We start from the raw sequence: 14781 nt of genomic DNA, 5'->3' as shown, positions 1-14781 counted from the left end.
ACCATATGAGGAAATAATAGTTTTCTCGACTTACCTCGTCATCACTTAGGAAAATTGCTGCTTGCAGACAGGGTAGTTCATAGTTTTCTTCATTCTTGTTTTTTTTAATAAATTTCATTGGGGAATATTGGGGAACTGTGTTTCTCCACGTCCCATCAGCTCCAAGTCGTTGTCCTTCAATCTAGTTGTGGAGGGTGCAGCTCAGCTCCAAGTCCAGTTGTCATTTTCAATCTTAGTTGCAGGGGGCCCAGCCCACCATCCCATGTGGGAACAGAACCGACCATCTTGTCGTTCAGAGCTCACACTCTAACCAACTGAGCCACCCGGCTGCCCCAGTTTTCTTCATTCTGAGTAATAGTGGAAATATCATTCATGCTTCCGTTTGGTATTTACTGAGTGCCTGTAGTATTCAGAGCACAATGCTAGGCTTTTGGGAGGTAGGAGGAATCAGATATGAATCCCATTCCTCAAGGTACTTAAGATCTAGGATAGAGAATATGCACATACATAACAATAATACAAAATAGAAGATGATAAATGATAGGATAAAAAAGGGTTGGACAACATGCTCTTGGAGTTACAAACCTACACACACACACACACACACACACACACAGGTTTTTCAATCCTCTGTTCTCATATCCTTGGGAAGTTCCCTACCAGGAAGCTTGTATTGTCACTATAGGACCCTATTTGTAAACTACCTAAAATTACCTCATTTGGGTATAAAAAACTAAATCATTTTAGACTGGGATCTTATTGGTGCTCCTTAGGAACCAGGGTCGTGTTGTAAATCTTCAGTGAAAGATAAATACTGGTATATTTCAAACAATAGTAGAGACCCAACTCTGGATATTAAAACCATAAATATTTAGTTAGAGATTTTCATTGGATATGCCTGGGATGCAGTTTATAATGGAGAAGTCTCCAAATTAAAAAAAAAAAAAAAAAAAAGGATAGTGTCCCATCTGTTTATTCAAGTTCTTTCTGGAACAACCAATATTCCCTGTTTAGTGCACAGAGTAGAGGACAGTCAGCAAGAGATTACACTCCTGCTGTCATGAAAACTTGGGTTTTAGTGAGGAAGAAACGTCATACACAAAGAAAGAAAGAAATGAACAAGGTACCATTTCTGATAGGCTTAAGTGCTAAGGACAAAGTGAAATAGGCAATGGGATCAGTAAAAGAATGGACAGTTGTATATGAGTTTTGAAGGTGGCAGGTGGGACAATATTATTTTGGGTTAGGGACAGCCCATCTGAAGAGGTGAAATGTATTCTGAGACCAGAGAGATGTGAAAGACTCTCCAGAAGAAGACTCTTCTTGGCAGAGGGAGCAGTAAGTGCAAAGGCACTGAGGTAGGAACAAATTGGCCTGTTCCAGGAACAGAAGGAAGCCTCATGTGGCTGAAACATTGTGAGTAAGGTTGGATGGGCAGGTGAGATCCTAGTAGGCCACCTAAAGAGTTGTTATAGCAAATAGGTTCCAAGGCTAGTGTGTAAAGTCCATTTATCTCAAGTTGAAGCTGGACTCTAGTATTAATACTAGGTTGAGTCTGGATCCTGAAAGCAAGTTGCTGCTAGACAATGAAAAGAGGAAAAAGAAAAATTCTATTTCCTTTTCTGGGACCTCCTAGCAGATTTAAAAAAGGAAACAGAATTTGCACATTGTCTGATATCATTTCTCTTTATCTGTATCCCTTTGTCTAGGCAGCAGGTGTTCTTACGATTCTTTAATTTTATTTCCCATTGTGGTACGCCTTTCCTGTTACATCCCTGTAGCACTTCCTTTTCTAAACTTAATTTTACCTTTCTCCCCTTTTTAACCACTCTCAATTAAAACTCATTTCTTGAAGTCACCGATGATAGCTGGTGGTAGGAAAGCAAATCTGATTCATGGTATGAATAACTGATATGGTCTGGTCCACGTATACAATTATTTGGATTTATAGAAGAGTGTGCCTTAAGCCAAGTTAATCTCCTATGTTAATGAATAACATGGCGAAATAAAGATGAAGAAACCATTTGAGAGGTTTGGAGGATGATCTTATTTTGGAAAGAGAAGACCCAGCCTTGCTAGCTTGGGAGTTTGCCCTGGTTAAAGCAGTGTCTGATTTTTATGGCTTCTTCTTTTTTTCTACTCACAGGTTCTCTCAAGAGTTCTATGTATATCTGTAAAGATTCTTTAGCAGTAGCAGCAGCAGTCCCATATTTGGGAGAAGTGTGACAGTCAGAGATGGGTTGGGGATGAGAGTGGGCCAGAGTGGTGGCCCTCCGGGTTTATCAGTTGTTTGTAAATTGAATATAAATTGAGAGCTAACTATAGATGGGTATTTTATTTGGAAAATTTCACCTGCAGTTGGAGGATAAAAAAAAATAATAATAAAGGCTTATGGTTGACCTTTCTTCCATGTCTATGTTTCATTTTTACTCTGTGTTTATGCATATGGATGCAGGGTAATTCTGAATAATGGTAATGATGAAGGGCCATCATTACACAGAAGATCATTCTGTGCTCCTAATTAAAATTAGGGCTGGAAATTGCTTCCTTATGTGTAGCTCAAATTGCCTTCGCAATCATTTCACTTTATAACTTCTAGTTAATCCTCTCCTTACCACCCTCGAGAATCCTTCCTCGTCCTTGAAGTTGACTCCTTTGAAATCTTTATGGGCAGTCCTGGTTGCCCCTAAGCTATGAGTATCCTGATACTTTGTTCCCACGAATCTTCCAGTTTGCGAGCAAAACAGTCTTTGCTCCCCTTTCTCCCATTGCACCTTTAATGAGTTCTGGTTCTGGAACACGACTCGATTTCGTGTTGCGGTCAATATTATAAATTAGCGGAGCTTTGTTGCTCCTCATGCTTGCTAATGAATTCATTGCTGTCTTTCAGTCCAAGACTGCCACGTACTGTTTACCCTAATTAGTATTCTGTAATGGTAATCAGGTGACCAATAACTCCCATGTTTTCAAAACAAGCACTTACGACATTCCACTTCATCAGTTACAGTAGGAAAATTACATATAATGATATTCTCCTTGGGATTCCAGCTAAGAAGGGTTTCAGCCAAGAAACATCTGATCCTGGGGACAGTACATGTGATCAAAGAGCTATGGTTTTTTTTAATCAATATTTTATGTGATCGGTCTCTGACCCGTGTGTTCCAGGTGAGACTGCTTAGTACAATACATTTGAAGGTTGGCGTGTTGACTTTTGTTATTGCATCGAATTTCAAGCATTGCACCAAACAGCAAGTAGTACATTGAGAGAACTGTGCTATTGCTTTCCCCATGGTGGAGGAAACTTGTGAGAAAGAATGCCCGTGGCAAAGCAACAGCCCAGGTTTCCAACCCGGAAATTAGAAAAAGTCAGGCAGTGTTTGACTCTCTAAAAGAATGGCAACAGAATTCTTATGCAAACTGTGGGATACTGCTCTGGGATAAGCTCGGCAGATGTGTGGCTGTTGTTGAGAAATGCTTATATTGGTCATTGATAGCATGGATAAAAGAATGTTGCATCCAGAGCTTTGTCACTGTGTGCAAAGGGCAGGTTGTAGGGGCCAAGTGTCTTGTCCTTTTGGTTTGTTGTTTATAGAAAAAGAGAGAATTAGGATTTTGACAATGTTTTTGACATTTCTAATCATTTGGTGCCTATTGTGGGATTATTTATGTAAGGAGAGAAGGTTGTGGTGAAATAAAACATGTTTGGGGAAGGGCTTGGCAATCTTTTGTTCTTTCTCTAACCTTGGGTACCAAGAGGAAGGTTTGTCATGCCTATTCAGGTAGTCATTTAGATAGATATTTTTGTTATTGTTGAAGTGATGGAGAACAGTTTTGAGGGCCTTATGTCCTTGTGAATATACAAATCACCGACCTGCAGTTCAGTCATATTGTACTGAGGGTTCCCAGTCTTACAAAAACTATGGAACAATTTTTAATGTCAAGAATAATTTGACTTAGAAAGTATTGTGACAATCAGGGAGGGCATCTTAGAATTTCATACATGTTTAAGTTAAAAACTCAGCAGAATCTCTGATGTGGGGACGGAGCATATGTATCTAGTCATGGTGAGTTCTTTGTTTCTAGGTAGTGGTGATGGTCAGCTGAGTGGGGGACCATGCACGTCAGTCTCAGAGAACTGTTACTCATGAAGAACTTTCCAGAATGTACCACTTTGACTCCATGATCATAGTTAGGGATCCTGGGGTCTAATTCAATTGTAAAGCAGTTCTCAAGACAAATATTAAAAGGGTAAATTATTCCCTGTTATTGGGCCTAACATGCATACATTTTGTATTCCGTCCAGGCTCTTGTGTTCAAAAGATTGAAGGGTGTGGAGTGGGGTATAGTAGGTGAAGAAATGGTGAGTGAGCACCATTTCAGAGAGCTAACTACCAGCTAGACTCTGGATGACATTGGAGTAGAATTTTCACACTTCACGTGTGTTATCCCATTTGGCCATCAGAAAATCCTTGGGAAATTAGTAACGTAGATATTATTTATTAGTATCCTCCTTTTCCAGATGAGGAAACAAGCATAGAAGATGTAAGGGATTTAGTTAAGTTCACATGACTACTAGCTGTTGAAGGTGTTGCAAGCTCTCTGATACCAGGTCCTGCAGGGGGACTAGTCACATAAACGCACATTCTTTCTGCCCCATTTATAAAACGTGCAAGAATTTACCTTTCAAGTTATGATGAATATATTCTGTGAAACGCATTTATGTTTTGAGTACTTCCTGGTTGAATAAAATTAAAGTTTATAGACTTTCAGGGCATGTGAAAAAAAAATTTATTTGTCTCAATTTTGTTTCAGTGGAGTCTTTTGGCTCCCTTTGAATTTAATGAGAAAAACCTTGGTCTAATAAATTTTATTAAAGTAAATACTTGTATTTATATATTGTATATATGTCTAGAGGCCTCCAAGTGATATGTACGCATTCATTAAAATGAGCTAATGAACTAATGTATTGATGCTAAATCACTTTAATAAAAAAAATAAGATTTTTAGCATATTTGTGCAAATAGCACAAATATTTGTATCTATGTACTGGCCACATAAATAGAATTTTAATTTCTTGATTTTTTTTTTTTAACTTTTACCAGTAGAGAGTTAATGTTTAGACTTTGTCATTTCACATCTAAAAGAATGAAGGAGTGGTAGAAAGACGTTGACAATGTTAAACGTAAAAAACATATAATGCGATAACTCTCTGTGTGTGTGTGTGTGTGTGTGTGTGTGTCTAGCCAGGAAGTTATCTGGAAGAGAATATAATGTACGAAGTTATCTCAGATGGTGGGATTGTGGGTATTTTTACTTTCTCCCGTTTGCTTTTCTGTTTTTTTCCAATGAACATGTATAATTTTTGTGATCAGAAAATTAAAAAGTCCTTCTTAAAATGTGACTTTAATGAAAGACGCGTACAAACTTTTTTTTTCAGCTACAGTTCTCCAACTTTGGCACACACACAGAGAAAAGAGCTTGTCATTCTTTTGCTATAGTATTGCTTTATTTTCCTAAGTGGGGGGAGGGGCAAGCCTTCTCTTCTTACCCTTATGAATACCCCTTGAAAATTAAAGAAGTGACCATGTTGGTAATTTAAATGCAAATCACCCAGGTGTGCTCATTCTACAGGCAGAATTTCTGCTGGATCCCAACTCACCAGATTCCAATCCTTGGTAACGGGGCCCGGAGTCTGCATTTTCATCAGGCATCACACATGATTCTGATGCAGGATGAAATTTGAGATTCACCCTTCTGATTGTAGGTTTCCTCATACTTATTTGTCTTATAATGATGAAAGCATCTTCTAGATTCTTTTATCATCACAATTGTTAGTAAATGTATGCCCACATAGCATCCAGGTTTTTGTCAGGAACACTAAAGGCTTAAGTGTTCTCTCTAAAATATAAGAATTAGAGGCAGTCATCCATTCTGCAAGAGTTTCTGGAGTATTTAGTGAGTCTTCCTGCAATACCCGCTATTCACCTCTATATACCCTCCTGTTGTTCAGGATGGAACTGGAATAGGGCCAGGAAGAGAGACTAACCTTAGATCAGCCAACTCATTGATTCTCAGAAGGCTGCACCAAACTTGAGTTCCCTCTAGAATAAGTAAGTTTCTTCTTTTCATTTCTCTCTTCACTGAAACAATTGGTTATCTTAAGAAATCAGTATATCAGCATCTTGTGTTCTGAGTGATGCATTCTTTGGAAAAAGTTACTGTGTCAGGAATTCACACGGTTGGTGTGTTTATTTCGAGGGCATGCCGTGGTACTGAAGGTGCAGGACAACTCTCCTTGGTTTCCTGTTGCTTGAAATAATTTGCAGCAAGTTAGTGCGAAGCATGAGCTTGAGACGCACCATCTTGCTGAATTGGCCTCAGAAGGTGGCTCTCAAATTGAGCATGCACAGAACCATCGGGGGGAGGGCCTGTTGAAACAGATTTCTGGGCCCACTGTCAGATTTCGAATTCGGAAAGTGTGGGGCGAGGCCTGTGAACATGCATTTCTAATAAGGTCCCCAATATTGATGATGATGCCTCGAGAACCTGAAACTAACCTGTTTGGCACTTGCTTTTCCTTTTAGACTCCCAGGCTAAGTGAATTACTAGTGGTGTTTCCCTTTAAGGGATAACATGAATTAAGGCAAAGCCTGGTGAAATGGTTGTATCATCCAGACAGGTGTGGCAACACCTCTGCAAGCCACACCCTTGTCACCATTCCCAAAGAAGGTCCATTGTAGGCCAACCAGGTAGATTCGGTCCCAGCCCACTTTCACAGGTTCCTCTGGGCATCTATCTGTAAGTCCTCAGCCCCACCCCACCTCCAGGTGGGCTGTACCTAAGGTTTCCCATGTTTCTTATAAGGCCATTTGCATTTAGTAGTAACTCATAAAGCCTTAAAGACTGAAGGCATGATGTAGAAGGCCAGCGTGTGATGTTTTAGAAGAAGAGCCTGTCCATTTTTCCTTGGCTCAGCACTCAGAAGGTTAGTCTGGGGCTACTTGTCCTGGTGTGGAGCTGTCTGTAGAATCTTTGTCAATCTCTTCAGAAGCAAGCTTCAGAACTTCTTGGAATATATGTCCCGAGCTGTTGACCACTGCCTGGGATGTCCCAGAGCCTCGATTGGGTGTCTGGAACAAGCTGTCTGTTCCCCAACCTTTGGGGGCTCACAGCAGGGGAGAAGCCCACCCCATCTCCTCTAGGGGAGATCCGTTCAAGAACGTACTTTCCAGTGGGCTCAGAAGATTCTCAGGGGCCAGGAGTGGACTGAACCTTGACCTAGAGAGCAAAGGACCTTTCCGATTCTGGGACTGACCCTCTCCGCTTTCTTCCCACATATGGCAGACTTACCTTCCACCTTTTAGTCTTGAAGTGTACTCCTAAGGTGGGCCTAGAAATAGTAATTTCCCTGAAACACCACAAGATGGGCATAAAGGTGTGTAGGAATTTAGCTCCAAGCTGCACTTCTCACATCACATCCCCACACATTTTTCCTGGTCCTCATCTAACCCCTCAGCCCACCCGCTCCCACTTCATGTTCCAAGCTCATGCCTGCCCCAGGGTGCAGACTTACTTTCCCACACCTGTGCCTGGCTTGTTCCTTTTCTTTGAAACCTGTGCAGAAGACAACTTGTGAGAGAGAGGCCTTATCTACTATGGCCCATCCATCCCTACCTTTCCCCTCACCTCCTTAGGCTACTTTGTTTCTTCCTTTTTTTGTTGTTTTTGGTCCTTACTTAAAATTTTATTGTTGCTGTGTCTCTTGATTTATTTGTCTCTCCCCTGCAGTAAGACAAGTGAAGGTAGGGATGCTTTTCTTATTCACTGCTGTCTCTCCAGCACCTATATCATTGTTTGACACATTCTAATTGTGCGGTGAATATTTGTTGCACGAATAGTGAAAGCATAGCAAGCACATTGCTTTTGCTGGGGGTGGAATGTTATTAGGGTGGCTTTGGAGCCCGAGGTAATTATGAAGGGGCTATACACCTGCCCCTAGACATATCTCTTCTGGGTGCCTCTCTTGCCTATGGAACGCGGTTATGCTTAAGCTTCTCTTGAATTGCAGGACAGGGCTGGAGTGAAGTTGAAAGAAGTGCCTTATTTGGCAGTTTTGAAGGGAATCTGCTCTATGTGGCCTCTGATGGAGTCATGTAAAGGTCAGGTTTTATCTGCAAAATCAAACTTGAGACCAACCTTTGTTTTGGGTTGGCAAGCCCCTTGCATCACCTGACTGAACTCTAAGCTGAAAGCATCATCCATCTGTCATTTAGCACTGATGAGAAATCATTGTAGTTCAGTTCAGCAAGGCCCAACAATATCATTTTGTTAGTTCCCTGTGAGGGCAGTGGAAAGGTGACACAGAGAGGACGGGTAAAGGAAGATGGCAGCCCAGGCAGCTTGCCGCCCCCCTAAGCTTGCCTCCTTAACTCTGGTGCTTTGAACACCAGAATGGTGTTAATCTGAGGATTTTTTTTGTATCAGCATCGTCAACATTTACATTCACTTTACACATTGGATTTGCATCTGAAAAGACCAACTATAATCAACATTTAAGGGATAACACTTATATTTGCATATGATTGAGCAGACATGTTAAGTAATTTCAGCCTGGGTGTTGCTAGGAAACCAATTAATAATGCTCTACCTTTCATTAAAAATTGGGTCCTATCTTTGCTTTCATTTAACTTCACAGTTCAGCTGCTTGTGCTGCGCTCTTTCTTCCTCGGTAAATTGTGACAGATAAATTATCGTTTTACTAAATTTATTTCTGTGATTACAGTTGTTAGTCATATCTGTCAATACAACTTCAAAGCTTTTATTTCAGTATGTTAGTGGGGAGAAACGGAATTTTAACTGTTAGTCATTTTTTCCTCTATAGTTTAGGGGGGCCTAAATCATATTTTTGTGAAGGTTTCACAAATAGTGGGTTCACAACAACCAAAAAAATTAAAGCAGTCGTTCCTTCCATAATGACACCTTCTCAGTGTGGTGACTAATCATTAGAATATTAGTAACTATTCAGAAAGTGACAGACAGCAGATTAAGCATTCAGCTGCATTTTGTTTCTGTCTTTCCATGGTATGTGGGCTAGACTAGGTTCTGTCCTTTACGCAGTGCAATTAAAATGTTCATGACTTTATTTTACACAATAGACTCCCGCTCTTAGGAAGAAAAAATACATTTTTAGCTACTATAGTGCCTCTTTGAACCAATCACTGGGCAGTTGCATTTAAATTGTAATGACATTTTGTAGTGTAGTGTTTTGTAGTATTGATCTGGTCAAAATGCTCATTATAAAGCAAATTAGTTCCTATTCACATCTGTTTCACAGTATTTCAATCACTGTATTTGGGCGATGCATACAAATCATTCGGGTTTTCAACTTGGCTAAAATCATGCTCTTGCCCATTTTCCAAGGGCTAACTAAAGCAGATTAGAACCTGCTTTCATATTTTATACTCCACTTTGGTCTTTGGGATCCGAAGGTGTAATGCAAAAGAGGACGTGGAACTTGGAGGCAGGTAGCCCCAGAGTGTAAGCCTGCTTCAGCCCCTTTGCGTCTCTGTGCGTCAGAGTCCTCATTTGTCAAATAAGAAACGTCGGCACTAGGGAGAAGAGGGCAGCTAGGATTGTAAACAATGGGGTGGGCAATGGATACTTGGCAAAATTTCTTCCCTTTTGCTCTGGAACTGCTTGGGTAACTCCATTAGTTTACTAAGGGTGCTGTAACAAAGTCCACAGACTGACGGGCTCAAACAACAGGAATTAATTTTTTCACGGTTCAAGATTAAGGTGGTGGCAGGGTTGGTTTCCTCGGAGGCGTCTCTCCGTGGCTTGTAGGTGTCTGTCTTCTCTCCATGCCTTCACATACTCTTCCCTTCTCTCATGTCTGTCCGAATCTCCTCTTCTGGGATAAGGGACACCAGTCAGAGGGGATAAGAGCCCACTCTAAGGGCCTCCTTGAGCTTAATCACCTCTGTGAAGGCCCTTTCTCCAAATTGAGTCACGCTCTGCGGTACTGGGAGTTAGGACTTGAGCACATGAATGTTGGGGGGCCGGGGTGGGCACTGAGAAGCTGCACAGGGCACATTGTTGTGTCCTGCTTACTCGGTTTGGGTCCTACTCAGTGGTCAAAACCACTGACTGAAACATAACTGAAAAGGAGCCAGGAAATGGGGTTCTTTGGCTGTGACTTTCCTGGTTAGGTCAGAGTTGATCAGCAACACCCAATGATACTTAACCTCCAGCCCCTTATTTCTGGTGCGTCAACCATTGGCTATATTCTAAGGCTACTTTTGCATGACCTCAGTCTCACACGAGGATCGTCAACCTTAGGACCTTAAGCTCCTCGTTTACCCTCCGTTGTTACTAGATATGGACGTGCAAGGTGTAGGTGATGGGCATCCAAGTCCATTTCCTCTTTTAAATGAGTTGTGGAAAAGTGGCTCTGCGGTGGCTGGCAGAGGCCAGGCTTTGGGGCCAGTACACAAATGGGCATTTGGAAACCAGTGACACAAATACTGTACAGATAGTCATTCATTCAGGCAGCTAGTACTGTGCTACTGTGTACCATTGGGCTAGTCATGGTGGTTACAATGATAAACACAAATAGTCTGGGAAGGAAAGTCATGATATTGTGGGGTGTGAATAATGGTGGGGATCAGAGATGGCTTTCCGGTTCCACTGAGACCTGAAAGGTGGTTTGCGCTTACTTTGATGAAAGGGCGAGCAGCAGGGGCTATGGTGAAGGGGGTGGGCATAAGTTGGAATGTGCACAGTAACATTTCAGGAGAGCAAACTGCACGTGCAAAGGCCCTGAGAGAGAAAGGAGCTTAACCTGGAAGGCAGGCACTGAGTAAGAGGCATTACAGCTGGAGAGAGGAAAGGAGGATGTGGTGGGAAGCAGAGCCGGAAACCCTTCTCAGAAGGAGAGTTGGAAAAGCCTTCCTAGGGGAGTGCCATCTCTATGTATAAATATAACTGATTTCTTCTGGTGGAGAAAAGAGGGAGGCATTTGTAGACAGAATATCAGTAAGGTGATGTGTTCGGTGTGGCTGAAATGTCACTGATAAGAAGAAACCCCATCATTCCAGTTAAGGGAAGTTTATACTTCAGTGGGTCCAGGCTAACTAGGTAGCTACTAGATTTGCCGCATCGAAATAGGTCTGCCTACAACTATGCAGGGACTCATTAAATAGCGACGAATGAACGAACGCGTGAATGCTGTGTTACGGAGTGGGTGTGCTCCAGGTTGACCTAACCTTAGAAGCAGTGATACATCAGTGTGACATCTGTTCAGGTCGGGTGAACAGATGGCTGGCGGCCCTGACAAGTCAGGCCCAGCGGTCCCCCAGCCTATGTGTCCTTCTCTGCGGACCTGGCAGGGCTCCTTACGTCCCGCTCGCTGGCCCAGCGTCACCTTAGTTGCCTGAACCAGCCTCAGCTTGAGTCAGGAGAGACCAGAAAGGGCTCTATCTACCGTGGTGTGGGTCAGTGTTTATTGTTAGGCGGACCGGAGTCGTGGTGGTCCAGTTCTGCAAGGCCGGGTTCGGACCATCCCATCAGTGGGGCTGGGTGGAGGATGTCCTGCTGCAGGGGCAGAGTGAGGAAAAGCTGGGACAGTAGGTTGGGGGCGCAGTAGAGGAGACTGGCAGCTGTACCTCTGACGGAAGAACTCCTGTGTCATTTGGTTTGGACTCAGGTATAAATCTTTGTTGCTTTCCCCAAAGAAGCGAAAATCAGATAGGAGAAGATTTCAAATTGGAGCCCAGAATTTTTTCCACCCTGCTTTTAACAATCCATTTACTTAAATAGAAATTAACAAGGCCACTGGCTGACTGCTGTTAGGTAGGAAATCTCTGTTTTTCAAAGTTTTCATCAATGTAGGGAATATGCTTTGATCAAGTTTTACTTTCCCCCCTTGTGAATAATTGCTACCAAACTATCCTTTAGGTCCAAAGATAGCTTCAGAGAGAACTATTGATGGCTTCCAGGGTCCTGGTGATGTAGATGATGTTGGATCTGCCAGCAGTTTCTTGATGGAGGCCGGGATCATGTCTTGAGAGACCGAAGAATGGAAACACAGACCCAGGAGAGGCAAAGAGTTGTAAAGGAAGATAGTTTATTAAAAGCAAAGGGTCAGAGCTCCCGAGTGGGAGGTGGTACCGAATGGGGGTGCCCAGTGACTGAGGCAAAAGCTCTTTTATACCTTCCCTTGCCTGTTTGGGGACGGGGGCTGGAGCCTTCTAATGGAATTCATCTATCACGTTTGTCCTGTTTGCCCATCCTGAAGGGATTAACAAAATAACCCATTCCTATCTATCAGATCTGCTCCTTTGTCCGGCCAAAAGGGATTTGAGATAATTTATTAACCTCAGGGCGTGTTCTCATATCTGTCCTGGAGTGAAGGAGACATTCCAGAACCTGGAGTTTCAGGATATGGCTGTTTTTTTGTTTGTTCCACCGGGACCTCCCTGTCTACCTAGCAACATGCTAACTAACCTGTCTCAGTGGGATTCAGCTATGCCAAAAGGCTATGATGTGGAAGGATGATTGTTGATCGAGGACACAGATTTACTTGTGAATAATGGAACAGCTGCCTACAACAACATCTGAAGGGCCCTTACCTCCAGTCTAATTTGGTGAACGTGGGCTTCATAACCTGTGGCCAGTTAAGTACTATCAGTTCTTCTGGGCCCCACGGAGAAACATACAAACATGACACACTCTTATCTACACTGACCACATGTGCACGATGGCGCGTCTATCAAGTGTGACTTTTCTCAGCTCAAGCGAAGGATGAGCCGACCGGCCTTGCACTTTTAGGAGATTCGGGAAACATTCATGAGCATCCATTTCAGTAGGCACAGCAGGAGTGGGATGAAAACATGACCACACATCTCCCCTTGAATTTCGTGTGAATACTAAGGGGGAAATCACCTGGGCTCAGGGAACTAGAAACGGGGCTCATGTTAAAAATCCTGGCATTTCTACATCACACTGCGTCTCATAGCTTCGTAGATGACTTCTGGACTCAGCCTGTTCCAAATTATACTTCTCATAGGGTTCTTATTTTGCACATGTAGATACTTTCAAATGCATCTCCACTTTACTTCTACTTGGGTTTTCCTGCTGTTACCATCCATCTCCTCTTCACTGCAGTTTCCTGGCCAGGGCAGAGGATGGAGCATTGATATGCAAAAGCAGGGAAGGCTGGGATTTCATGGGGACCGTGAAGGGTGGAGCAATCTGGAAGCTGGGAGAATCTGTGGGTTTAGTTGTTTAGTGTTACTGAGATCTCAAGCAAACTGCAGGAAGTGGAGAAGAGGAAAGAGGGCAACAATGCAGAACTGGGCAAATCCACCAGGTTAGTTAGGGCTCAGCTGGGCAGTAGCTCTCAGCAGATGGTCAGGCAGCTTGGGACATGGGCATGGATTCCAGGGGAGAACTGCACACAACTAGCAGTTTGGGCGTCTACCTCCACCCCTACGGGAAAGAGGAAAGGATGCCTGCCAGTCTGCCGTTCACATTTATCTCCCCCCCCTTTTTTGTACACTTGATACAATGACTTAACCTCTCTGTGCCTCACCTTTCTCAAGCAGTAAGATGGGTTTGATGAACTGGTGTCAGAGGTTTCCTTTGGCTGTAATGTCCTGTGATCGTGGAATTCTGCTAGGCAGTGCAAAGAAGAGAAAAAGCGTCTGGTCCTTAGACTTCTGTTCTAATTGCAAAGTTTCATTCAACCCATGAAAAGTAAAAACCCACATACACACAGAGAAATATACAAAGACACACACACACACACACACACACACCTATAAGCACTTTTCAAAATAAGGGATGTCACAAGACAGAAAGGGACTGGTGGTCCCTGCCGTGGGCATGGGTGCCCAGGGGCATCTTTACGGAAGTTGGAGGGTTTGGATCACCTTATTTCAGGATGGGCAGGGTTTAGAGGGCAAGGAAAAGAGAAGGCATTCAGGTCAGAAGGGTGAGGGAAGGCCAGAGTGGGACAAATGGAAAGACTACATCTGTCCTGCTCACTAGTAGATCCAACACATAGGGGCTTGTGAGGCATCACTGACTATGTAAAAATATAGCAGACTGTAACTGTTGGTATTGATTTATTTATAGATAATGTTTATAATTATCTAGTGCACAGGTGGGTGACAGGCAGGGAAAAAATCAGGTTAAGACAAGATTAAACATGAGTTTTTGTCTGTTCATCGATGTGTCCCACATGCCTAGAATCATGCCTGGCAAAAAGTGGGACTCAGTAGGAATTCGTTGCATGAATGAAATGATCAATGACGTGATTTTATTAGGCTGTCACGTAAGTAATAGGGAACGTTGGAGGTTTGAGACAACAATTAGGGAAAGTACCTGGCAATTTTATGTAGCATTGTTTGTAAATGGGGGAATGAGGAAACATGGAAATCAGGAGATTCCGAAGTAGGCTCTGGGTCATGAGGATGGTCTGACATTGATGAGTCAGTTTGGAAACAAAAGGGAAAGGCAGGATGGGCGACATCCCAAAGAAAGATGTGGTGAGTGGCTGTCTTAGGGTGAGAAGAGACTCAGAAGATGCCTAAAGGGTAGGGTGTGAAAGAGTCCAGGTAAATTGGAAAATGGTAATATTATTGACATAGATAGGGGAAGGAAGGTAGGGTTTTGTTGGAGAACAGGGGCAATGGGCATGAGTGGTTAATTTTAGATACCTCAGTTTGTTATGGGGTGAATTGGCCTCCATTAGGCACCTGCAAGTTGAAAAAAGATGGA

General features: G+C 42.8%; 1 protein-coding gene across 1 annotated transcript in view; it reads left to right on the top strand.

Annotated features, from left to right (window-relative positions):
• Positions 1-14781, top strand: part of JAZF1 (JAZF zinc finger 1) — a 307297-nt gene that overhangs the window by 43400 nt on the left and 249116 nt on the right. The window lies entirely within an intron of this gene.

The sequence above is a fragment of the Rhinolophus sinicus genome, linkage group LG09, assembly GCF_036562045.2.
Source record: "Rhinolophus sinicus isolate RSC01 linkage group LG09, ASM3656204v1, whole genome shotgun sequence".
Lineage (NCBI taxonomy): Eukaryota > Metazoa > Chordata > Mammalia > Chiroptera > Rhinolophidae > Rhinolophus > Rhinolophus sinicus.
Note: the sequence above shows the minus strand (reverse complement) of the source record. Positions and strands in the feature narration are given on the sequence as shown.